General features: G+C 43.6%; 1 long non-coding RNA gene and 1 pseudogene across 5 annotated transcripts in view; one reads left to right on the top strand and one right to left on the bottom strand.

Moving 5' to 3' along the window:
- The window catches only part of LOC104651887 (uncharacterized), a 112557-nt gene that overhangs the window by 29026 nt on the left and 55829 nt on the right, over positions 1-27702 (top strand). The window lies entirely within an intron of this gene.
- Positions 13850-19188, bottom strand: LOC101032535 (aflatoxin B1 aldehyde reductase member 2 pseudogene; annotated as a pseudogene).

The raw sequence follows: 27702 nt of genomic DNA, 5'->3' as shown, positions 1-27702 counted from the left end.
CGTGAGTAGCTGGGACTACAGGCACCCGCCACCACATCCAACTAATTTTTGTATTTTTAGTAGAGGCGGTGCTTCACCATGTTGGCCAGGATGGTTTTGATCTCTTGACCTTGTGATCCTCCCACCTCGGCCTCCCAAAGTGCTGGGATTACTCAAGGTGTGAGCCACTGCTCCTGGCTAAATATAATAGTTTATTAATAATTGTATTTGATTACTTGAAAGTGATAAACTGGCCTCTGCCCTTAAAAGGTTTATGTTCTACTGAAGAGTTGAATAGGAAAGAAACCCAAAATAGATGGAAAACTTTTCTGTACTGTCTGGGATCCAACACAGGACATGTCAGCATTCTGGACAGCAGAAACCAACAAGCACCAGAGGGACCACATCAAACAGCTGGAATCTATCCAGCTCAGCATTCTCTCTGGCAGGGGTTTCTGGGGGCTGTTTGAAGAGAGATACCAGAAGCTTAGAAATTCCAAAGGGAAAGCAAGGATCGTGGAGAGACAATGTCTTCTCTAGGGTAGTGGCAGTGGAGTTTTTGCCAGCAAAGCACCCACAGTATGGCTGCACCTTGTTTCTGGCCTCTTCAGGGCCTCACTTTATGGGTCTCTAGGGATCCTGTGGGATGTTTTGTTTAATACATTTCCTTTCTGCTCAAACTAGTCAGAGTGGATTTTGCAGTTTGCCATTAAGAACTCAGACCTGGGCCAGGCGTGGTGGCTCAAGCCTATAGTCCCAGCACTTTGGGAGGCCGAGGCAGGTGGATCATGAGGTTGAGAGATCGAGACCATCCTGGTCAACATGGTGAAACCCCGTCTTTACTAAAAATACAAAAAATTAGCTGGGCATGGTGGCACGTGCCTGTAATCCCAGCTACTCAGGAGGCTGAGGCAGGAGAATTGCTTGAACTCAGGAGGCGGAGGTTGTGGTGAGCCGAGATCGTGCCATTGCACTCCAGCCTGGGTAACAAGATCGAAACTCTGTCTCAAAAAAAAAAAAAAAAAAAAAAAAAAAGAACTCAGACCTATCTAATAGGTTGGAAAACAAGATTGAACTTTAGAATGACTTGTAACTGACACCTAAGTTTGATAGAAAGTGTTAAAATTAGACTGACATTGGAGGCATTACTTCAAAACTAAGCAAAACATAACCATATACAAATGACATGCTACGTTTGAGACAAAGCAATTTATTTAGTCACATGCCTGGGAAAAATTATATGTGTTTTCATGTGCCTGTAAAGCACTATTTTCAAAAATGGCATTTTAAAGCATTTACTTCTTTAAGTTGATTGCTGTTATAGTCTGGTGTAATTTTGATTACAAGTATATCAGCAACTAAACGAAAAACACTTAAAATATTGTTAAATGGCAAAACTAAACTATTACATTTAAGGTTGCAACCTGAGTGATAAAACTATGATAAAAGCAAGGTAGAGAGGAAGGGGTTTCCATAAAAGTCAGCGTAGGCCAGGTGCGGTGGCTCACGCCTGTAATCCCAGCACTTCAGGAGGCCGAGACGGGTGGATCACGAGGTCAGGAGATCAAGACCATCCTGGCCAACATGGTGAAATCCCGTGTCTACTAAAATACAACAAATCAGCCGGGTGTGGTGGTGCGTGCATGTGGTCCCAGGTAGGGGAATCGCTTGAACCGTGAGGCGGAGGTTGCACTGAGCCGAGATTGCGCCACTGCACTTCAGCCTGGTAACAAAGCAAGACTCCGTCTCAAAAAAAAAAAAAAAAAAAAAAGCATAGTGTTTAATTTTAGGATTGGGATGGGACATGTGCCAGGCTTCTAAGGTAGCTGGCAAAGTTCTATTTCTTGACCTAGAAGTAAATATCTAAAAGTGTATTTACTTTATAATACTTTATTAAGATATGCAGTTTTCTATTACTATATTTAGCAATTAAAATGGTTAAAAATATATATATCAACTACTCAAATGTGAATTATTTGTATGGACATGTCTCTGGTATGTTTTCACTTCAGGACCCCTGAGGACTTTGGTATGGATTTTTGTCTGTGGGAACTTGTAAGTTACTGTATGAGCTTAACAGAGAGTTAACTTAAAATGTTTATTGTCCCTCATGGTGGGGCACAGTGGCTCATGCCTGTAGTCCCAGCACTTTGGGAGGCTGAGGTGGGCCAATCACCTGAGGCCAGGAGTTGGAGACCAGCCTGGCCAACATGGTGAAACCCTGTCTCTACTAAAAATACAAAAATTAGCCAGTGTGGTGGCCTACGCCTGTAATCCCAGCTACTTGGGAGGCTGAGGCAGGAGAAACCTTCAAATCCAGGAGGTAGAGGTTGCAGTGAGCTGAGATTGCACCACTGTACTCCAACCTGGGTGACAGAGTGAGACTCCATCTCAGGAAAAAAAAAAAAAAAAAAAGGTTTATTATCCCTTATAATCAAAATTATAGAAATGAAAACAAGATACCATTATTCCCCATGAAATTGTCAAAGATGTTTTAAAAAGTGTTATTCAGTGTTGATGAAAGTATGGAGAGATGGATACTTATATGCCCTGCTGGCAGAAATTAAAATGACTACAATCTTTTTTTTTTCTTTTTTCTTAAGACGGAGTCTTGTCCTATCACCCAGGCTGGAGTGCAGTGGTGCAATCTCGGATCACTACAACACTGCAACCTCTGCCTCCTGGGTTCAAGCAATTCTCTTCCCTCAGCCTCCCAAGTAGCTGGGATTACAGATGTCTGCCACCACACCTGACTAATTTTTGTTGTTTTTTTTGCGGGGGCGGGGTGGGTGTTGTTTGTTTATTTGTTTTAGTAGACATGGGGTTCCACCATGTTGGGCAGACTGGTCTCAAATCCTAACTTCAGGTGATTCATCTGCCTCGGCCTCCCAAAGTGCTGGGATTACAGGCATGAGCCACAGCACCTGGCCAACTACAATAAAGCCATTTTGAAGTCTGTAACAAGGGCCTAAAAATGCTCATTTTTAGGAAACTTTTACCCACTAAACTCAATTCTAGAACATTTATGTTAAGGAAATAATCAGAGGTATACAAGAAGTTATAGGTACAGGATGTAGCTTTGCAGTAGCCTTGTAATAATGAAGTTTTGGAAACAACGTAAGTTTAACACTAGGAAAATGGTATAGTCACAATACAAAATATTATGCAGCCATCAATATGAGTAGTTTTGAATATAAGCACATAGAATGTGATAATGATGGTGATGGCTAATATTTATTGATTGCTCAGTATTTGCTAGGGACTATTAAACCTCTACATGAATTCTCTCATCCTTGAGATAACACTGTGAGGTGAGTACTATGATTATTCTCATTTTGTAAATAACAAAACTGAGGCTCAGAAAATTTAAGTAACTTGCCCATGGTAAGTAAGCAATAGAGTCAAGGCTGAATACTCCAAATTTACGTAAAGGCTGTTAACCCTAATAATCTTTAAGTGATGGAATTATAGTGATTTTTGTTTTCTGCTATTTATTTTATTTATTTAGAGACAGAATTGCCCTGTCGCCCAGGCTGGAGTATAGTGGCATGATCTTGGCTCACTGCAACCTCTGCCTCCTGGGTTCAAGCAATCCTCCCACCTCAACCTGCTGAGTAGTGGGTACTATAGGTGTGTGCCACCACACCTGGCTAATTTTTGTGTTTTTACTAGAGATGGGGTTTTGCCATGTTGGCCAGGCTGGTCTTGAACTCCTGGCCTCAAGTGATCTGCCTGCCTCAGCTCCCGAAGTGCTGAGGCTTCTACTTTATATTTCCCTTGATGCTTGCAATTTTTTATTTTTTAATTGGTAAATGATAATTCTACATATTTATGGGATACAGTGTAATGTTTTGATGCATGTATACATTGTGTAATGATCAAATTATGGTAATTAGCATACTCATCACCTCAAACATGTATAATTTTTGGGAGGTGAGAGAGAAGATTTAGAATCTTCTAGTTATTTTGAAAATCTTAATTTTATAAAATAAACACTTATTACTTTTGTAATCAGAAAAAAAAAATAGTAGCTCCTCCTAGATATTCTTGCCACACAGAGATGCACTGACTTCTGGGGACAGTGTCCTGAGATGAGGGTAGGCCCAAGGGTCTTGAGGCAGGAAGTACAAAATAGTTTTCTCTCTGGTTTTTTTTTTTTTTTTTTTTTTTTTTTTTTTGAGTTGGAGTCTTGCTCTGTCGCCCAGGCTGGAGTGCAGTGGCGTGATCTTGGCTTACTGCAACCTCTGCCTCCTGGGTTCAAATGATTCTCCTGCTTCACCCTTCTGAGTAGCTGGGATTACAGGCACGTCCACCATGCCTGGCTAATTTTTTGTATTTTTAGTAGAGACAGGGTTTTGCTGTGTTAGCCAGCATGGTCTCTATCTCCTTACCTCATGATCCGCCCACCTGGGCCTCCCAAAGTGCTGATATTACAGGCACGAGCCACCACACCCGGCTTGTTTTTTTTTTTTAAATCTTGTATTTTTCTGAGATAGAGTCTCGATCTGTCACCCAGGTTGGAGTGCAGTGGTGTGATCTTGGCTCACTGCAACCTCTACCTCCCAGGTTCAAGCGATCCTCCCACCTCAGACTCCCAAGTAGCTGGGATTACAGGTGCCCACCACCATACCTGGCTAATTCTTTATTTTTAGTAGAGATGAAATTTCGCCATGTTGCCCAGGCTGGTCTCGAACTCCTGACCTCAGGTGATCTGCCCACCTTGGCCTCCCAAACTGCTGCGATCACAGCAGTGAGCCACTGCGCCTGGTACAAAATAGTTTCCTTGTGCTCAGTTTCCCCTGCTCTGTGAATAGTTCAGTTTTTTTCTAAGAATATTAACCTCCCAACTACACGTTAGAAAAGTGGCTGCCTCGGTTTGGACCCTTGTTTCTGAGCAAGGAGAATCTTGCTGAGGAAGGGAATGGCATGTGGGGCAGTGACAAAGGGCAGGAACTACCTGCTTTCTGAATCTCCTAAATTGCCTACTTAAAGCTTTGCATTTCACACTGCCCACCTCATAGCCGTGGGTTATGCATTAGGAGTTCTGATTTGGTGCCTCTTGTTTACTTCTCTGCCACCTCTGCCTTCAGACCCAGGGTCAGGGAGCCTCCTTTTGGCTCTGGCTGGGCAGCCACCTTGGTTAGTCCAGAAGGACTCGTGGCTCCCAGTGGGTCATCATAGCTTGGTACTGTTCCGTCGTGTGTCAGCTACTCCACCTTCCACCTGATCACAAGCAGTGTTTTTTCAAACTTGGATCTTTTGAGGAACGATGAGATAAGAAAATGTAGCAGAGTCCACGTGAACCCTTCTCTAGGCCTGGGAAAACTTACTCAATACTCCTGCTTACTGAGATCTAATCAACATACGAAAGAATGACACTCAGGAAGTTTGCCTGAAGGTTAACTCAGAGACCTGGGAATGAAACCTAGCTCTCCTGCTTCCTAGTCCCCTCTGTGCCATCTATATTTAGCCAAGCTGCCCTGTGCCTTGTCTACCTTGTCTGAAAGCCAAAGTAGGCACACGGTTTGCTCATAAACATTCCTGTGCTCCCCAGCTCATGCCAGCCAACCATTTAGATGTTGGTTTTAAAACTGTGAGCCTTCCCTTGTACCTAACTCCTAGGGCCTGCAAAGAATACACACCAAGGGATCAACAGCCTGAGTTTTTCCCAAAGCCAAGTGACCTCAGTCAAATGCCCTCAATTGAGAGGCGTGTCTATTACTCGTTCATCTTGGCACAGGGTGCAGCAAATGACTCCCTCTCAGAGCCACTGTTCCTGGTCACAGTTCTTTGAGTGTACTGACCTACTTTCTTCCCTTCACAGGAAAAACAGAAACCAATAAATGTCTCCAGTGAGTAATCTTGCTTTCAGGAGCATTGACTCTGTGTTTTGGCCCCTTGTCCTTTCCCTGCTCCATTGTCACTCTGCTATAACCACAAGAAAATGGCTCCTGACTGAACTAGAGCTCTGCTTGTTGCTTACTGTCCCCATTCTGTAGCTGGGTTTTCAGAGCAACTATGGCCCACATATCACAGGGACGGGGGCAGAGCCCTCCCTACTTTTCCTTTCCCTACTACAATTCATTGCTTAATAGTATAAGATAGACTAAAGTTGCTTCTACACAAGAATTTTGGGAATCAACAGAATGTCTCTGGTTTTGGCCACACATGCCATGCATTATGGCATTGGTAGCATTATGGACCGAGAGGCATTCAGCTTGAGGCCCCTGACTTGACTTACTCCAAGAAGAGTCAGGTGGCTCCACTCAGTTGCCTTGACAAGCAGTCTCTCTTTGCTGAGCGTGTACAGATGACTCTCAAAAACCCACGCTGAGATTCTCTGTGACAAATGGATCATTTTAGGCTGTCCTTACCCTTCGCAAGCTACATGCTGTTGCCCACTCCCTCCAGCCATCAGCTGGAAGCAGCTTGGAAAATACATGCTCATTTTAATGTCAGTCTGAGAAAAGTTAGCTAGAGGAATAAATCTGCTGGGCTTCAGAGGCGAGGTGTAGATGGGTCATATAATGTACGTATTCCAGAGTGCCTTTTGGATTATCTGCCAGTTTTAATAACCTGGTGTGTCTGTTCTCCATGACCATGGCTAACTGAGTATATCTTATTTTGCTCCCCTATCCCTGGGCACTATGTTTCCTTTCTTCCTCCCTTGTCCTTGTGTATACAACAGATTATAACCAGCTTGCCTTCTAGAATCCTGTCAAATTTCATTTATATCGAATGTGCTGGCCAGGTGTGGTAGCTCATGCCTGTAATCCCAGCACTTTGGGAGGCCGAGGTAAGAGGATCACTTGAGCCCAGGAATTAGAGACCAGCCTGGGCAGCACAGTGAGACCTCGTCTCTACAAAAAATAAAATTAAAAAATAGCCAGGTATGATGGCACAGCCTGTAGTCCCAGCTACTTGGGAGGCTCAGGCGGGAGGACTGCTTGAACCTGGGAGGTTGAGACTGCAGTGAGCTCTGATCATGCCACTGCACAATAGCCTGGACAACAAAGCAAGACCCTTTCTCAACAAACCAGAAGTGCTAACATGGTCTTTTAAAAAGGTTCCAAGTCCTTTTTCACCAGCTCCAAAGTCATATTGGAAATCTTGGCAACATGGCAAAACTTGTCTGTACAAAAAATACAAAAAAATAGCCAGGCATGGTGGTGCACACCTGTAGTCCCAGCTGCCTGGGAGTCTAAGGTGGGAAGATCACTTGAGCCTAGGAGGGAGAGGTTGCAGTGAGCCAAGACTGTGCCACTGAACTTAAGCCTGAGTGACAGAGTGAGATCCTGTCTCAAAAAAAAAAAAAAAAAAGAAAAAAAGAAAAAGAAAAAGAAAAAAAAATCAATCAACATACATTAGGAAGCAATGATTTGGGTTTTTTGTTTTTTTTTGGTTTTTTTTGTTTGTTTGTTTTTGTTTTTGTTTTTTGGTTTTTGTTTGACAGAGTCTCACTCTGTCACCAGGCTGGAATGCAGTGGCATGATCTCAGCCACTGCAACCTTTGCCTCCCAGGTTCAAGTGATTCTCCTGCCTCAGCCTCCCGAGTAGCTGAGACTATAGGCACCCAACACCACACCTGGCTAATTGTATTTTAGTAGAGACAGGGTTTCACCATGTTGGCCAGGATGGTCTTCATCTCCTGACCTAGCGATCCACCCACCTCGGTCTCCCAAAGTTCTGGGATTACAGGTGTGAGCCACCATGCCCCGCCTTTTTTTTTTTTTTTTTTTTTTTTTTTTTTTCTTAAAGCAAGTTGCAGAAAGATATATACTGGATGCTACTATTTTTCCCAACTTGGATAGAAATTAACACACAAATGAGTATCTTTTGTTTGCAGATAGGTATATATGTAGCAAAACACAGACTGAAAGACTAAGCCTAATTCATGATAAGTCATTTCAACCACTTTATATCGTTCCATCATATAAACATACCCTGATTATTTATATGTTCTCCTTTTGATGGACATTAACTTATTTCCAATTTTTGTATTTTATAAGCAGTGCTGCAATGTACTTCCTTTTACATGTCTCCTAGTGCATATGTGCAAAAAGTTTCTCTAGACCAATAAATACCTAGAATTAGAATTGTTGGGTCCTGTAGTATGCTTACTTTCAACTTTACAAAATATTGCTAAATTATTTTCCAAAGTTGTACCAGCTGAGCACAGTGGTTCACACCTGTAATCTCAGCACTTTTGAAGTCCAAGGCAGTGGGATCACTTGAGGCTAGGCGTTTGAGACCTGCCTAGACTACATAGCAAGACCCCATCTCAAATAAATAATACAATTATAAAATATATATAAAGAAAAAAATCACATTGTAGTCATACTGGCCACAAGAGGCTGCACCTCAGCAACTAGCTGATCTCAGGCCAGCTGGGCCAGGGTTAGGATGAACCCATCCTCTGAAGAGCTGGACAGGTAGCAGGTGGTATGACAGGACATGGCTGTACGCAACAGCCAGGAGTCTCTACTTCTGGAGTAGGCATTCATACTTGTGGTTATAAAGTGTCTGGGTTGGAGGTAGAATGTGGATGAATGACAACAGGACTTCTGCATTCACAGAACTAGAGAGGAGAGGGGTAAGCTAGGATGGGGAATGAAGATGAATCACAAGCAGCAGCAGAAGTGAGGGGAACAGTAGGGAGATAGGAAGGGTGATATTGCCAGTCAAAACAGTGGGACAAAGACCCAAAGATTTCTGAGATCATTGAGTAGGTTGTCCCTCCCATTCCCAGTTCAGAGCAGGGCCTTGAGGGCAGAGTTTCTAGAGAAGTGCCCACCAGACCTCAGCATTCGGTGCCCAGGGCCACCTCAGGACTCTGCTCACCATGTTTTTGTGCAGAGTTCCTTGGCTGCTCCAGCTATGGCTCAAGTGAGCCCATGTGCAGCTCATGCCTCTGCTCTGGAGGGCACAAGGGTAAGCCTTGGCAGCATGCACATGGTGTCTACTCTGCAGAAGTGCTGAGTACATGAGTTATGGGGCCATGGTGGCATCTCCGTAGATTTCAAAGGATGTATCAGACAGTCTGGGGCCCAGGCAGAGACTTGTTGCAGAGGCAGAGTCACTGCAGAGAGCCTTCACTAGGGCAATGCCCTAGTGGAGCTGTGGAAACAAGAATCCTGCAGAGTCTCGATTAGGGCAGTGTCTGGTGGAACCGTGGGAGTGGAACCACCACTGGGACCCCAGAGCTGTAGAGCTACCAGCGTACAGTGCCAACCTGGGAAAGCTGCAGGCATGAGACTCTAACGTGAGACAGCTGAAACATGTGCTGAGCCCAACAAAGCCATAGGGGCAGGGCTGCCTGAGGCCTTGGGGGCCCAACCCCTGTCCTAGTGTGCCCAAGATGCAGGACGTGGAATCAAAGGTGGTTATTCTACAACTTTAAGACTTAATGTGGTTTTCTCTGTTGGGTTTTGGACTTACTTGGGACCACTTTTTTCTTACCTATTTCTCCCTCTTAGAATGGGAATGTCTATCCTATGCCTATCCCACTGTGTTAGTCCATTCTTTCACTGCTATAAAGAAATACCAGGGACTGGGCAATTTATAGACAAAAGAGGTTAATTGGCTTATGGTTCTGCAGGCTGTACAGGAAGCATGGTGCTGGCATCTGCTCAGCTTCTGTGGAGGCCTCAGGAAACTTTGAATCGTGGCAGAAGGTGAAGGGGAAGCAGGCATGTCTTATATGGCTGGAACAGGAGGAAGAGAGAGGGGAGGTACTACACACTTTTAAACAACCAGATCTCATGAGAACTCACCATCATGAGAACAGCATGGAGGGGATGGTGTTAAACCATTCATAAAGGATCCACCCTAATAGTCCAGTCACTTCCCACCAGGCCCCACCTCTAACACTGGGGTTTACAATTCAACAGGAAATTTGAGCAGGGACACATACCCAAACCACATCACCCAGCATTGTATTTTGTAAGTAAAACACTTGTTTAATTTTAATCTGTTCCTTCACAACTGGAGGAAAATTTGCCTCAAGGTGAATTATGCCTTGAGTCTCATTCATATCTGATTCAGATGAAACTGGACTTTGGATCTTTGAGTTGACACTGGAACAATTTAAGAATTTTGAGTCATGAAATCCTTGCTTATGCCTATGTCCTCAATGGTATTGCTAGGTTTTCTTCTAGAGTTTTTATGGTGTTAGGTCTTATGTTTAAATCTTTAATCCATCTGGAGTTAATTTTTTTATAAGATGTAAGGAAGGGGTTCAGTTTCAGCTTTCTGCACATGGCTAGCCAGTTTTCCCAACACCATTGATTAAACAGGGAATCCTTTCCCCATTGCTTGTTTTTGTCCAGTTTGTCAAAGATCAGATGGTTGTAGATGTGTGGCATTACTTCCAAGGCCTCTTTTCTGTTCCATTGGTCTATGTCTCTGTTTTGGTACCAGTACCATGCTGTTTCGATTACTGTAGCCTTGTAGTATACTTTGAAGTCAGGTAGTGTGATGCCTCCAGCTTTGTTATTTTTGCTTAGGATTGTCTTGGCTATGCAGGCTCTTTTTTGATTCCATATGAAGTTTAAGGTGGTTTTTTCCAGTTCTGTGAAGAAGGTCAATGGTAGCTTCATGGGGATAGCATTAAATCTATAAATTACTTTGGAAAGTATGGCCATTTTAATGATACTGATTCTTCCTAACCAGGAGCATGGAATGTTTTTCCATCTGTTTGTGTCCTCTCTTATTTCCTTGAGCAGAGGTTTGTAGTCTTCCTTGAAGAAGTCCTTCACGTCCTTTGTTAGTTGTATTCCTCCGTATTTTATTCTCTTTGTAGCAATTGTGAATGGGAGTTTGCTCATGGTTTGGCTCTTTGTTTGTCTGTTATTGGTGTATAGCAATGCTTGTGATTTTTGCACATTAATTTTGTATCCTGAGACTTTGCTAATGTTGCTTACCTTCTTAAGGAGATTTTGGGCTGAGACAATGGGGTCTTCTAAATATACAATCATGTCCTGCAAATAGAGACAATCTGACTTCCTCTTTTCCTAACTGAATACCCTTTATTTCTTTTTCTTGCCTGATTGCTCTGGCTAGAACTTCCAATACTATGTTGCATGGAATGGTGAGAGAGGGCACCCTTGTCTAGAGCCAGTTTTCAAAGGGAATGCTTCCACTTTTTGCCCATTCAGTATGATATTGGCTGTAGGTTTGTCATAAATAGCTTTTATTATTTTGAGATACATTCCATTGATACCTAGTTTATTAAGAGTTTTTAGCATAAAGGCTGTTGAATTTTGTCAAAGGCCTTTTCTGCATCTATTGAGATAATCGTGTGGTTTTTCTCTTTGGTTCTGTTTATGTGATGGATTATGTTTATAGATTTGTGTATGTTGAACCAGCCTTGCATCCCCGGGACAAAGCCTACTTGATCATGATGGATAAGCTTTTTGATGTGCAAAAGCCAAAATAGACAAATGAGATCTAATTAAACTTAAGAGCTTCAGCACAGCAAAAGAAACAATCATTAGAGCAAACAGAATGGGAAAAATTTTTGCAAGCTACCACATCTGACAAAGGGCTGATATCCAGAATATGCAAAGAGCTAAAACAAATATGCAAGGAAAAAACAAACAACCCCATCAAAAAGTAGGCGAAGGATATCAACACTTTTCAAACAAAGACATTTATGTGATCAACAAACATATGAAAAAATGCTCATCATCACTGGTCGTTAGAGAAATGCAAATCAAAACCACATTGAGATACCATCTCACACCAGTTCGAATGGTGATCGTTAAAACATCTGGAGACAACATTTGCTGGAGAGGATGTGGAGAAATACACTTTTATACTGTTGGTGGGAGTGTAAACTAATTCAATCATTGTGGAAGACAGTGTGGCAATTCCTCAAGGAACTAGAACCAGAAATACCATCTGACCCAGTAATCCCATTACTGGGTATATACCCAAAGGATTATAAATTGGTATATTATAAAGACACATGCACACATATGTTCATTGTGGCACTGTTTACAATAGCAAAGACTTGGAGCCAACCCAAATGCCCATCAAAGATAGACTAGATAAAGAAAATATGGCACATATGCACCATGGAATACTATGCAGCCATAAAAAAGGATGAGTTCATGTCCTTTGCAGAGACATGGATGAATCTGGAAACCATTATTCTCAGCATATTGACACAAGAACAGAAAACTAAACACTGCATGTTGTCACTCATAAGTGGGTGTTGAACAATAACACACGGACACAGGGAGGGGAACATCACACACTGGGGTCTGTTTGGGGGGTGGGGGCTTGGGGAGGGATAGCAGGCAGTGGGGAGATTGGGGAGGGATAACATTAGGACAAATACTAATGTAGGTGTCGTGGGGATGGAGGCAGTAAACCACCATGGCATGTGTATACCTATGTAACAGTCCTGCAGGATCTGCTCATGTGCCCCAGAACTTAAAGTAAAATTTTTTAAAAAGAAAAATATACAGAAAAAGTAGAAAAAAAGAATTTTGGGGCCACTGCAATGGAATAAATGTATTTTTCCATTGTGAGGACATGAATTTTGGGGGCCAGAGTAGAATGCCATGGTTTGAATGTGTCCCCTAATGTTCATGTGTTGGAAACTTAATTCCCAATGGAACAGTGTTGAGAGGTGGGACATAATAATAAGTGATGAGGTTGGCCAGGTGTGGTGGCTTATACCTGTAATCCCAGCACTTTGGGAGGCTGAGGCAGGCGGATCATGAGGTCAGGAGTTCAAGACCAGCCTGGCCAATGTGGTGAAACCCCGTCTCTACTAATAATACAAAAATCAGCCGGGCATGGTGGCACATGCCTGTAGTCCCAGCTACTTAGGAGGCTGAAGCAGGATAATTGCTTGAACCGAAGAGGTGGAGGTTACAATGAGCTGAGATCGTGCCACTGCACTCCAGCCTGGGTGACAGAACAAGACTCCATCTCAAAAAAAAAAAAAAAAAGTGATTAGGTCGTGAGGGCTCTACCCTCATTAATAGATTAATGTCATTATCTCAGGAGTGGATTAGTTACTGCAAGAATCACTATGTTCTAAAAGCAAGTTTGGTTCTTTCTGTTCCCTCACTCATACCGTCTCTCGTCCTTCTGCCTTCCATTATGGCATGATGCAGTGTGAAGGCCCTCATCAGATGCTGGCTTCATGTTCTTGGACTTCCCAGTCTCCAGTACCATGAGCCAAACAAATTTCTGTTTATTATGAATTACCTAGTCTGTGGTATTCTGTTAAAGCAACGTGAAACAGACTAGGACACTACCTGTTTCAAAACCTCCAATGGCTTCCAGTTGCATTTTGTATATTGTCCAAGCTCTTTACTTTGAGCTAATAAGATAGAGCAACCCCTACCAAAATATCTGATCTTATCCTATAGTATGTTGTTTGTTTGAGATGCTTCCAGCTATAATTTGTTCTCTCTTCATGGCCTTTGCACCCTGTGTAAAATGTTCTCTCATCATCTTTCTCATCATCCACGTCTCAGCTCTAGGGTCAGCTCCTCAGAGAGGCTTTCCCTGGTCATCCCAACTAAGTAGCCCCCTACTCTGATCAGTATCTCATCACATCACCCTGGTTTTGTTTTTCTTTTATTTGTTTTGAAGGTGGGGGCGGTTCACTCAAGACCTGGGCTGTGGCCAGGTCAAATGCCTGCTTTATTCAATAGGAAATGCTCAAGTGGGACCCATCCCCACCTTTCACAGTGTAAAGTGAACAGGGAGCAAGGCAGGAAGCTAGAAAAATAACATATGGATCCAGACCAGAAAGACCCTGCTAAGTCAGCTTAAGGCCAAGACTGGTCAGCGTGAGAGAACAAAAGAGGTAACAGAAAAGCCTTGGGCAGCCTGAGCCACGATGGGCCTAGCGGAAGTAGTTGGGACATTCACGGGGAAACAGATCCCAGGCTTGATTAAAGGCGTCCACAACAGCCAGCTCCATGGGCCCTTCCTCTGCCACTGCCAAGTTCTGCTCCAGCTACTCCAGCTTCTCCAGGCTGGACGTGCTGAGGATGACCACGTCCCTGTGGGCACCCTGCAGCTGTGAGTGGTAGTACATCCACTGGAGGGTATCTGAGGTCATGCTGTGGGCACTGGCACCATATGCAGCCTGCACAGCCTTCTCCACCAGGGCAGTGGCCTTGAAGTGATGCTCCTTCCAGAAGTGATTCCTGTAGGTCTCAGCCCAGCTATTCACAAAGAAGCGACCCACGAGCTGTTTCCTATCCTTGTTCTCATACTGGTACTTGCTGGTCAGCAGGCTCCCAGCCAGAGACTTGTATGCATAGAACATCAGTCCAAAGTGCCTGAGGCAGGGGAAGAGCTCTGTTTCCACCTGCCAGGTGGTGGCATTGTACAACACTGGTACACAGTGAGCAGGATCTAGCCACTGCTCTTGCAGAGGGTACAGATCTTGACCACTTCCCAGGTGGCATAGTTGGAGAGGCCAAGCTCGACAAACTTTCCCTCCTGGTGCAGCTGGTGGCAGGCACACAGAATCTCTTCCACTGTGATGCCGTGGTCAGGTGCATGTAGGTAGAAGAGGTTCACTCGGGGACAGTGCAGCCTCTTCAATGACGTTTCCAGTTGGGACCGTACACTGTCAGGCTTTTGTGATTTTCTATCCCAAGGGTTGGCCTTGGTGACAAATTTCACTCTGCAGTCACTGCTGCCCAGTCCCAGCCCCAGGCCACCCAGGGTGGTCTCAGACTGTACACGAAGACCGTGTCCAGCTCAGTGTGGCTGCACTCCAGGAAGGCGTGCACTGCTGCGGCGCTGGCGGATGTATCCATGCAGTGTCCCATTTCCATGGTGCTCGGGCCAGGCCGGGACACCCAAGGCGGCCTGCAGTGGTGGTGGACAGGACATGGCAAGCACACGGGCCTTGGGTGGCAGGGAGCAACGTATGCAGTGGACGGCAGCATGGGGCATGGTGCGAGATGTGCTCAGCACGGCTGTGGCGCCTGCCCATCATCCTGTTTTATTTTCTCCCTGCCACTAACATTATCTGAAATTGTCTGTTCATTTATTGTTTTGCTTATTATTATGTATCTTCAATACCACTAGAATATAAACTTCATGAGATGGCAACCTTATTTGCCTTGGTCATGCTGAATGTCTGGCAACTAACATGGTACTTAGTAGGTGCTCAGTGGGTATTTGTTGAATGAATGAGTCAGGATATGGATGGAAGTTGTTGAAACCATGGGAAATATGATCATATGATCACCTCAAGAAGAGCCCAAAGAGTTAAATGTGGTTTGTAAAGGAACGAGCAGAGGAAAGAATGCCTACAAAGCAATTTGGAGGAACAACCAGGGTGGTAGGAGGAGAAACAGGAAAGTGTGATGTTACAGAAGGCAAGCCTACTTTTCTCCCCAGAAGCAACCAATGCTAACAGATGGGTGGGTATCCTTCCAAATCATGTTCTATATATTTACATACATTCACAAATGTTTATATTACGTGCATATGTAGTTTTGGTTTTTATATAAATGAGCTCATAATACATGTATTATTCTATCACTTGCTTTTAAAAAAATAACAGCTTTATTGAGCTATAATTTGCACATTACACAATTCACACATTTAAAGTGTACAGTTCAGTTGTTTTTAGTATATTCATGAATGTGTGCAACCACTGCCATAGTCAATTTTTAGAACATTTTCATCACCCCAGAAAGAAACCCTGTATCCTTTAGCTATTGCCTCCTTATCCCTCAACCCTTAGCAACCACTAATCTACTTTCAGTCGCTATAGATTTCCCTATTCTGGACTTTCCTATTAATGGAAGAATATGTGATCTTTGTGACTGGCTTATTTTACTTAGCACAGTGTTTCAAGGTTCATCTATGTTGTAGCACGACTCAAAACTTCATTCTTTTTATTGCTGAATAAAATTGCTCTTGGAGGCCAGGCATGGTGGTACATGCCTGTAATCTCAGCACTTTGGGAGGCTGAGGCAGGTGGATCACTTGAGCTCAGGAGTTCAAGACCAACCTGGGCAACAAAGGCAAAACTCTGTCTCTACAAAATACAAAAAATTAGCTGGGTATAGCAGTGTGTGCCTATAGTCCCAGCTAACCAGGAGGCTGAGGTAGGAGGATTGCTTGAGCCTAGAAGGTCAAGGCTGAAGTGAGCCATGATTGTGCTACTGCATTCCTGCCTGGGCAATAGGCAAAAAACAAAACAAAACAAAAAACAACCCGGAACTTGCTCTTGGTATATCCATTGGGTGGATATACTACATTTTGTTGATCCATTCATCATTTGGACATTTGGGTAGTTTCTACTTTTTGGCTATTATAAATAACATGGTGATGAGTATTCGTGTTCCCGTTTTTGTATGGACATTTTCATGTCTTTGGGTATGTATCTAGGAGTAGAATTGCTGGGTCATGTGGTAACTCTATGTTTTACATTTTGAGGAACCTCTGGATTATTTTTCAAAGTGGCTAATCCATTTTACGTTTCCACCAGCAGTACATGAGGCTTCCAGTTTCTCCACATCTTTGCCATCACTCGTTAGTATCTGTCCTTTTGATTATAGCCATACTAAGGGGTGTGATATCACTTGCTTTTTTATTTAATGTGTATGGAATATTTTTCTGTACCAGCATGTAGAGATATCTTACTTTTTTTTTTTTTTTTTTTTTTTTTTTTTTTTTTTTTTTTGAGATGACATCTCACTCTCGCTTTGTAGCCCAGGCTGCTGGAATGCAATGGCATGATCTCAGCTAACTGCAACCTCCACCTCCTGGGTTCAAATGATTCTCCTGCCTCAGCCTCCCAAGTAGCTGGGATTATAGGCACCCACCACCATGCCTGGTGAATTTTTGTATTTTTAGTAGAGATGGGATCTTGCCATGTTAGCCAGGCTGGTTTCAAACTCCTGACTTCAGGTGATCCACCGACCTTGGCCTCCCAAAGTGCTGGGATTACAGACATGAGCCACTGTGCCCAGCCGGTATCTTACATATTTAACTGCTGCATAATATTCCATGGAAATCATGCTTTTCAAGATGTTCCTGCCTGTATCATTGTGTTATTTCTTCCACCAGGGCTTAGAAGCCTGGAAATAGAAACAGTGATGGTGGACCAATTCACATGATCTAGATTTGGAAGTGAGAAGAATGTGGATGGTAATGGTGAGAGAGGATTTGAAATAATTTATCGACCATGTGGTACAGATCAATCTGGTGTATAAGTGACTGACAAGGAGCTGGAGTAGATGGCATAGCATAGTGGCTAGAACCCTAAAAGAAGAGGTTTTCTATGGAAGTGGAAAGATAGCTTTTTGTTTTGTTTCGTATTTACCCATTCCTTCTGTTTAGTTTTTTTTTTTTTAATATTGAGTTATTCACTGCTTTGCCTTCTTTTTTTTTTGAGACAGAGTCTCATTCTGTCACCCAGGCTGGAGTACAGTAGCAATTTTGGCTCACTGCAACCCCTACTTCCCAAATTCCAGCGATTCTTGTTCCTCAACCTCCCAAGTAGCTGGGATTACCGATGCCCACCACCATTCCTGGCTAATGTTTGTGTTTTTATTAGAGATAGGGTTTTACCATGTTGGCCAGGCTGGTCTTGAACTCCTGATCTCAAGTGACATGCCCACCTCGGCCTACCAAAGTGCTGGGATTATAGGCGTGAGCCACTGCACCTGGCCTGCTTTGCCTTCTTAAACAGATGATTCAGAACACAATATAACCTTGTCTTGTGACTCAGGTGGTCATTATGCTTTTGGCCTGGACCTCTGAGGCATGTAGGAATATGTCTTCCCTATGTCTTTTCCCTAAGTGTGTTCTGGATTTTTGTGCTTTTGAAGAAGTTCTGAGATCCGCGTATTCTTGGTTCTTCTAATGTATACCTGTTTGACCAAGGACTGACTCCATGTATCTCCTATGAAGTAAAGTTCATAGGTTTTATGACCGCAATTTTTCATGCTGCTTAGATGCTTTTTCTAATCTAGGTTTTTAGTTGTATTATGGCAGAGATTATAAGAAATCTGATCTCCAGAGAAGTGTTGGTATTTCTTTAATTTGGCATAGACTATTTTGGCGAGCTAGTTTTCTAGCATTGACTAATTTAATGAATGAATAAGTTCACAGTCACCCTATCCACATTATTTTTAAGGGTAGAAAACTGTCTGTCTAATACAGTAGCCATTACATGTGGATTTTTAAATTTAAACATAAACTAATTAAGAGTAGGCTGGGCACAGTGGCTCACGCCTATAATCCCAGCACTTTGGAAGGCTGAGCCGGGTGGATCATTTGAGGTCAGGAGTTCGAGACCAGCCTGGCCAACATGGTGAAACCCTGTTTCCACTATATATACAAAAATTATCCGGGCATGGTGATACACGCCTATAATCCCAGCTACTCGGGAGGCTGAGACAGAAGAGTTGCTTGAATCCAGGAGGCAGAAGTTGCAGTGAGCCGAGATGGCGCTACTGCACTCCAACTTGGGTGACAGAGCAAGACTCTGCCTAAAAAAAAAAAAAAAAAAAAAAAAAAAGAGTAAGTACAATATTCAGTTCCCTAATTGTACTAGCCACATTTCAAGCACTTAGTAGTCACATGTGGCTAGTGGCTACCATATTGTAGAGTGCAGATGTAGAACATTTTCATCATCAAATAAAGTTCTGTAGAGCAGCAATGGTTTAGACTTTGAGCCAGTCTCTTCTCAGGCTTCTTGTTTCCAAACTAGAGTCTCATATTTTTAGTACACCCTTGTACAGCAGCCATGCTCATACTATTCTCCAACACTCTCTGAATTCCAACCCCTGATCGTTGTCATTTGCCCTCTATTAGTGTTAATTTCCTATGGCTGGTATAACATCACCACAAGTTTAGTGGCTTGAAACAACACAAATTTATTATCATATACGATATAGTTTTGATATTTGTCCCCTTCAAATCTCATGTTGACATGTGACCCCTAACGTTGGAGGTGGGGCCCACTGGGAGGTGTTTAGGTCATGGGGGTGGATCCATCTTGAATAGCTTGGTGCTGTCCCCATGGTAATGAGTGAGTTCTCATGCCATTAGTTTACAGGAGATCTGGTTGTTTACAAGTACATAGTATGCCTCCCCTCTGTCTCTCTCACTCCCCCTCTCACCATGTGATATGGCTGCTCATCCTTTGCCATCTGCCATGATTAGAAGCTTTCTGAGGTTCTCACCAGAAGCAGATGCTGTCATCATGCTTCTTATACAGCCTGCAGAACTGTGAGGCAAATACACCTCTTTTATTTATAAATTACCCCATCTCAGGTGTTTCTTTATAGCAACACAAAACCAACTAATACAATACGGTTTTGGAGATTGAAGTTCAAAATCACTCATTTTCCAGCTTCTAGATGCTGCCTACATTCCTTAGTTCATGGCTCCTTCTTCTGTCTTCAAAGCCTGCAGTGTAGCATCTTCATGCCTCTCTGTGACTCTCTGACCTCTGCTTCCATAGTCACATGACCTTCTCTGACTCTGACCTTCCTGCCTCTCTTTTATGAAGAGTCTGTAATTAGATTAGGCCCCCTTGGCTAATCCAGAGCAATCACATCATTTCAAGATTATTAACTTAATCACGCTTGCAAAGTCCCTTTTACCATTTTACCATTACGTTATCCCAGTATGTTGTGAGGACCACTACTCAGCCTGCCACAGACAGTTTTCTGCAGTGGCATTTTGTTTTCCTGTGATGTACAGTGATTCAGTGGTCCTTGTTTTCTAAGACCACTGATGCACACAGTATGTTGATATCCCAAAGTTTTATATAAAGGGAGGATAATGTTTTGAAGTCTTATTTTGTGTGAGAAAACATTTTAAATGGTCCATTTTCAAGGTGTGATAAATCTAAGTACTGGCAGCCAGCCTGCAGATGTGACAAACTGCACAGCTCATGCAGCTAGAAAGTCACAATAAGCAAACAGAATATAGAGGAGGAGTCAGCCTATAAAAGGGAAGAAGTTTTTGTTGTTGGGAAATCAAAACTTAAGCAGGGAAGGGGATGGGGTTTATAACCTTAGAAGAGATCATGAAACTTAGGTGACATCCAGGAAGATTGTAACTCCATAGTACTTGACCAATGAGGAAATGGGGGAGGGACTTTTGTGCTAGGAAGTAAATTCCCTGTGGCAACTGCCCTGGGCGTGCCTGCCTACCAGACACCTGATCTTGCAATACCACCATTAAAAGTCTTGCTTCGGCCGGGCACGGTGGCTCACTCCTGTAATCCCAGCACTATGGGAGGCTGAGTAAGGCGGATCACCTGAGGTCAGAAGTTCGAGACCAGCCTGACCTACGTGGAGAAACCCTGTCTCTACTAAAAATATAAAATTAGCTGGGCATGGTGGCACATGCCTGTAATCCTAGCTACTTGTGAGGCTGAAGCAGGAGAATTGCTTGAACCTGGGAGGCAGAGGTTGTAGTGAGCTGAGATCACGCCATTGCACTCCAGCCTGGGCAACAACAGCGAAACTCTGTCTGGAAAAAAAAAAAAAAAAAAAGTCTTGCTTCCACTGTTCTTCATGTCTCTGAGTCCATTCTTTGGGTTTGGACAGATGAATGTATTTCTCACAAACTTGGGGGCCTGTTCGGGATCTCTGTGCCTGCATGTAGTTTGACTCCAGCTGAGAGGGAAGGCGTGTCCCACCTAATTTAGGTGGCCTGTTCTTTCTGGGCATCCCAGCTCCCTGCAGAGGCCATAGGCAAACCTGAGGCTGTTATTCAGGAGGCAATGGTGGTGACACAGGGAGAAAAGCAGGCACCGTGTCAACCAGGCAGCCTCCTGCATGAGCTAAGGCAGGAAAATTGGACTATCAGTACTTCCTTGGTGGTTGGGCCTTTTTGGAGTTGAAGTGTGTGTGACTGAGACATATCCTAGTATGAAGCAAGTGCGGAGTCCCAATCCGCGGTTCTGTTCTCTCACAAGGGAAACAGCCAGAGATGGATGAAGTGATTCTCAGAGTATGCAAGAAACCTCCAGCGGGGGGCTTGAGTACACAAGAAAAACTCAGACACGGAGCCTGACCAAAAATGGGAAACAGAAATTCTAGGCCTAGGGGACAAAGGAAAAAGGAAGCCAAAGAGACTCTCTGTGACATTCCCCCAGATAGCCCTTTAGGGAGAATGCTGCAGGTTTGGAGGGGTAACCCTCAAACCAGGGACAAGGAAAAGCAAACGATGATAAAGTATTGCTGTTTTATGTGTCCCAAAAATCCCATTCGTAAGCCTTCAGTCTTTTGGCTTAAGTTTGGCTCCGATAAGGATTGGGTGTGCCAAGCTTTAATTCTCTATGTGAATGATAAAACCCCATCCTCACAAGAAGAGATAGGTTATACTCTCTGCAGGATCAAGGAATGAATCCCCACATTCCTTCTCAAAGAAGAAAAAGAACCTAGTAAAAAACCCTTGCCCAGTGAAAAGCCCTGGGACCCACTATCACACATGTCCCTCCATACAGCTCACAAAATAGGGGACAGGAAGATCAAGAAGCAGCAGGAGGGTTAGAGGAAGAAAGACCTGGAGACCATGGGGGAGCTGAACCAACTGCTTCTTTAGGTCCTTACCCAAATTTAAGAAAAAGAACAGTGTAAGAGGGTTATTGAGAACTTCCCTATCCCTTCCACACAGCAGGCATCTAGCATGCTCCCTCTTAGGGAAGTTCCCAGGGGACAGGGAGAGACGGGCTTTGTAAATGCTCCTCTTACAAGTACTGAAGTTAGGAATTTCAAGAAGGAAATGAAACCACTCCTAAAAGATCCTCTTGGTTTAGCAGACCAGCTGGACCAATTCCTAGGACCCAGCTTTTACACCTGGGCCGAAATGATGTCTATCATGAATACCCTGTTCACAGAAGAAAGAGGAATGATTGGGAGAGTGGCCATGACCATCTGGGAGAGGCAACACCCTCCTGGGCAAGGAGTCTTGCCAGCTGAACAAAAATTTTCAAATGTTGATCCCAAATGGGATAATAATAATCCCAGGCACTGGGCCCAAATGCAGGACCTCAGGGAACTAACAATTAAAGAGATCAAAGAGGCCACTCCTAGGACACAAAATCTCCCAAAAGCGTTCAAGATTCAGCAAGAAAAAGAGGAAACTCCCTCTGCATTCTTGCAGAGACTCCTGAGAAAATACTCCAGATTAGATCTGGAGGACCCAGCAAGGCAAGGCCTTTTGAAGGTTAACTGTGTAACTAAGAGCTGGTCTGACATTACAAAAGAGTGATGAATGGGATGAGAAACCAATTGAGGAATTACTGAGGAAAGCTCAGAAGGTCTTTGTAAGGAGAGAGGAAGAGAAGCAGAAACAAAAACGAAAAGCATGGTTTCCACTGTGGAAGAGGTAGTCAGAAAAAGGTTAGATCAAGATCCCTCTTGAACAACAGAATAGTAGATTTTAACACAGAGAAAGAAGGGAAGTGCAGGGAAAAGCTCTTAAGACTATGAGTGGAGGTTAGAAGTGTGGAAAGCCAGGGCATTTTAAGAGAGAATGTCTTGGCCGGGCGCGGTGGCTCAAGCCTGTAATCCCAGCACTTTGGGAGGCCGAGGCGGGTGGATCACAAGGTCGAGAGATCGAGACCAACCTGGTCAACATGGTGAAACCCCGTCTCTACTAAAAATACAAAAAAAAATTAGCTGGGCTTGGTGGCGCGTGCCTGTAATCCCAGCTACTCAGGAGGCTGAGGCAGGAGAATTGCCTGAACCCAGGAGGCGGAGGTTGCGGTGAGCCGAGATCGCGCCATTGCACTCCAGCCTGGGTGACAAGAGCAAAATTCCGTCTCAAAAAAAAAAAAAAAAAGAGAGAATGTCTTGAATGGAACATGTAAGAGTGACCCTCAGTTTGTTCAGGTACCAATCTAATTAACATTTTCTTGAATATTGGAACCTGAAATCCCTCCCCTTTTACCCCTGATACTGTCAATTTTTCCTTAGAGAGTTCTGTATACCTTGGTTGGTGGATTAGGGAGGAGCAAGCCATCCCAGTATTAACCAAAAATGTCACTTCTTCATCCTTGGGTCCCACCTTCAAATTTATCAAGGGTTCTTGGTGGGTCCTACTCAGAAGGAACCCCTGGCCCCGCTAGTCTTCATCAACGGTCATGAAGGGGATCACCTTTTCTTTGCCTTTGAATGGGAAAATCCTATAACTGGGAGAAAACAAGAGTACCGCTGGACTGTGCTGCCACAAGGTTTCACGGAAGCCCCAAACATATTTGGTCAAATCATAGAAAAAGTCCTGGAGGAATTCCAACCAACCAGGGGAACCCAGTCATTATAATACGTAGATGATCTTTTAATTTCTGGGGAGAGGAGGGCCAAGGTATCAGAAACCACCATAAACTTGCTTAACTTCCTAGGAGAAAGGGGATTGTGAGTCTCTAAGAAAAAATTGTAGTTTGTAGAAAAAGAAGTTAAATATTTAGGACACCTGATTGGTGAAAAAAAGTGGAGAATAAACCCAGAGAGAATATCAGGAATAGTGGGCCTGCCTTTGCCTAAGACAAAGAGAGAACTCCAAAAATTTTTAGGTTCAACTGGCTACTGTAGGTTATGGATTGACTCATATGCTCAAAAGACAAAAATTCTGTATCTCAAGTTACTAGAAGAGGAACCCGATCCCTTGCAATGGTCCCTAGAGGATATTCAGGCAGTGAAAGAACTAAAGCAGGCCCTCATTACAGCCCTGGTCCTGGCCCTCCCATCTTTAGAGAAACTATTCCATCCGTTTGTAACAGTAGACCAGCATGTGGCCTTGGGGTGCTCACTAAAACCTGGGGAGGGAAGAGGCAACCTGTTGCTTTTGTCTCCAAGCTTCTCGATCCTATCTCTTGGGGGTGGCCCAAATGTGTGCAAGCAGTAGCTGCCACAGCTCTGCTGGTAACGTCAAAAGCTAACATTTGGTGGGGCTCTAATTGTACGCACTCCACACCGGGTCAGGAATATATTAAATCAGAAAGCCAGGAGGTGGTTAATGGATTCTTGGATTCTAAAACATGAAGTCATATTACCAGAAAAAGATAATTTTGTCGTAACAACAGATCCTTGCTTGAATCCAGCCAGTCTCCTGTGGAAAGGAGAGGAGAACAAAGAGGCATCAGACTATAACTGCTTAGATATCAAACCAAAGTTAGACCAGAGCTTAGGGAAGCTCCACTACATGATGGGATAAGGCTGTTTGTGGATGGTTCGTCCCAAGTGACAGATGGCAAGAGACATAATGGTTATGCTGTCATTGATGGAAATAAACACTTTAGTCCACCAAATAATGTCCCTAAAGGGTAGAAATAATTGAGGTAAAGGATTTAAGGCAAACTTTAGAAATTGAGACAGGGTTCAGGGATGTGAGTGTCTGCGTCGAATGGGTCAAATTTTCGGTACAAGCCCTCAAAAAGAGTAATTGTTGTGTGTGTGCTGTGGGATGACCTCAGGCACAGGTGGTTTCATTTCCTCTAGGATGGGATACCGATCCTGAAGTCATGTGTTGCGTGTTGGCTCTATACCAGGACAAGGATGCATGTGGAAATGAGACTTGTAAGAGCCTGTAAGAGCTCTTTCCCTCATTGTGGAGGTCAGATCCGAAAGCAATCCCCTTGTTCTCTACAGGGAATATGAACCACTCCTCTTGCCTCTCTAGGCAGGGAGCAGAGTTCAACAAGCCCATGGGAGAACTCTCAATTTGTACCCACATCCTAAACATCACTGGTGAGTCAGGCAATGGCAATAACTCAGCTCCCCATATACCCTGGGCTGATATGTGGTGGTATTATGGGAAAAGGAACTTCCATGACCTGTTAGTTACTGTCTGGGACTTGTGCAATAGTCCAGTTGGCCATTCTCTTCACCCTGGCATTCCATAAGATACCCAAAAATACACATGACCACCAAAACTGGAGAGATTTGACAAGTTCTTTTGATCCCAATATATATATTGACTCAATAGGAGTCCCCAGAGGGCTACCTAATAAATTTAAGGCCCAAAGCCAAATAGCTGCTGGGTTTGAGTCAGCACTCTTCTGGTGATCAACTATTAATAAGAATGTGGATTGGATTAACCACATCTGTTATAATCAACAGAGATACATCAGTTGCACTCAGAACGCCCTCCAAGGGGTGGCTAGCTAGTTAGATGCCACCAGCCGAATGGCCTGGGAAACAGGCTTGCACTAGACATACTAGGAGTAAAAGGGGGTATATGTGTTATGCTGGGTGGAAAATACTGTATTTTCATTCCCAAGAATACTGCCCCAGATGGGACCATCATAAAAACTTTACAAGGACTCACAACTCTAGCCAACAAACTGGCAGAAAATACTGGAATTGATGACCCATTTACAGGTTGGCTAGAAGGTTGGTTTGGAATATGGAAAGACATGGTAGCTTCAATCCTTACATCTCTCATAATTGTGGCAGTAGTCTTAACAGCAGTGGGATGTTGTATTATCCCTTGTGTGAGGGGAGTAGTACAGAGATTAATTGAAACAGCTATTAATAAACAAATGTCCTATTTCTCCACATCCTCTCCAGCATCTGTTGTTTCCCGATTTTTTAATGATCGCCATTCTAACTGGTGTGATATGGTATCTCAATGTGGTTTTGATTTGCATTTCTCTGATGACCAGTGATGATGAGCATTTTTTCATATGTTTGTTGGCCTCCTGTATGTCTTCTTTTGTAAAGTATCTGTTCATATCCTTTGCCCATTTTTGAATGGGCTTGTTTGTTTTTTTCTTGTAGATCTGCTTTAGTTCTTTGTAAATTCGGTGGGAAGAGATAGCATGGGGAGAAATGACAGATACAGGTGAGGGGACAGAAGGCAGCAAACCACACTGCTATGTGTGTACCTATGCAACAATCTTGCATGTCCATCACATGTACCCCAAAACCTAAAATGCAATAAAAAAATAATAAAATAAACAAATGTCCATGACTTACCAGCATAATAACCTGCCACTATTAGAAACTAAATTAAACTCACTCTCCTATAAGGAAGAAAGTAGATGACTTCTATAGTGATTCGAAGACCAACAGGGTTTAGACAAAAATGAGACCAAAGGAAGTAAATGGAAAAGAGGAGGGAATTTGTGAGAAAACATCTTACATGGTCCATTTTCAAGGCATGATAAATCTAAGTACTGGCAACCAGGCTGTGGATGTAACAAACCGCACGGCTCATGTACCTAGGAAGTCATGATAAGGGAACAGAATGTAGAGGAGGGGTCAGCCCATAAAAGGGAAGAAAGTTTCATTATTGATAAATCAAAACTTAAGCAGGGAAGGGGACTGGGGTATAACCTTATAAGGGATAATAAAACTTAGGTGACATCTGGTATTATTGTAACCCCATAGTACTCAACCAATGAAGAACTGGGGGAGGGACTTGCATTCTAGGAGATAAATTATCTGCTCTAACTGCCCCGGGTGTGCCTGCCTACCAGACACCCAATCTTGCAAGACTGCCATTAAAAGTCTTGCTTCCATTGTTCTTTATGTCTCCGAGTCCATTTTTGGGGTTTGGACAGGCGAATGTTTTTTTTTTTTTTCACATTTTCTGCCTTTAGCCTATCTGGAAACACCAAAATAGAATTATTCTGACTCTCAAAATATGATGATTCTGTGAGTATAGTGGTATAGGAGTGTCTTATCAGCAAGACAAATCCACAGCTAACTCAATACCCTATCAGAGTGTTTGGCTACTGTAATGCAGTTATTTCAGGGCTAATCTCTGCCAACTTTTCTTCTCAAACACACACACACATACACACAGAGATACAGATGCACACACAAACAAAAAACTGGGGACTTGATATATTAGCCAAAGCCAAGCCTTCTGAGCTTCTCTTTGCCTAAAATAAAGGATGATAAATAAAAGTCTGAATCATTCCTAGGAGAAGCAGCAGCAGACGCCAATGCAGAATTGGTCTTTCACTTCCAGTCTGGGCAAGATGGCATAGACTCATTTCTCCCTGCCTCTCCCAGCTAAGTCCAACCAGAAACCCTGGAAATAATTCAACAGGTGGCCACAGGAGAATTCTAAAAGGTATAAAGGGAAGGCAGAATGATTAGGAATCCCAGAACTGGAGGAGCACCATAGTAGCCGGGTACCTTGTGACTCTCAACTCAACAAAAGAATGTGACCCAGGCCCAGCATTTCCCAAACCCCAAACCTAGCAACAGAAAATGGTTCCTGTAGGTTTCCTTCTCCTCTGCCTTGAATGGGAGTCCTACCGGCACCACCAGGTAAGCCTAGCAACTCCAGCAAGTGGGATTTAGCAAGGCACCCCACTGACAATAAGGAGCCAGTGGAAGTGCTGTCCTTTCCCACCAGATCAGAGACTGCCCTACCCCACTGAAAGATACTCTCCAGGCAAGTGTACCACCAAGGGGAAACCTGACCATGACAAGTAGCTTGGCCCGGGAAGCCTGTTTGTCTTCATTGTCTTGAGGCTTCTCTCCTCTGAGAGATACCAGGAAGTCAGGCAGCAAATTCAGGGGAGTCCCACCAGAACAAGCAGAGACACAGAAGATTCTTTGTTTCCATAGACTAGAAAAATCACTTCCCCCACCTGGAGGCACAAGGCAACCCTGTCTGAAGAAGACTCTGCTTCCTCAGGTAGCACCAGCAGGGCAGAGTGGATCCATTAGCACCACGTGAAGCACGCAGACCAAAATAGCACTACAGAGGCGCTGAAACTAAATTGTCATTGGAATCACA

Source organism: Saimiri boliviensis, chromosome X (assembly GCF_048565385.1).
Source record: "Saimiri boliviensis isolate mSaiBol1 chromosome X, mSaiBol1.pri, whole genome shotgun sequence".
In the NCBI taxonomy this organism is placed as follows: Eukaryota; Metazoa; Chordata; class Mammalia; order Primates; family Cebidae; genus Saimiri; species Saimiri boliviensis.
This window is presented reverse-complemented; position numbering and strand designations above follow the sequence as displayed.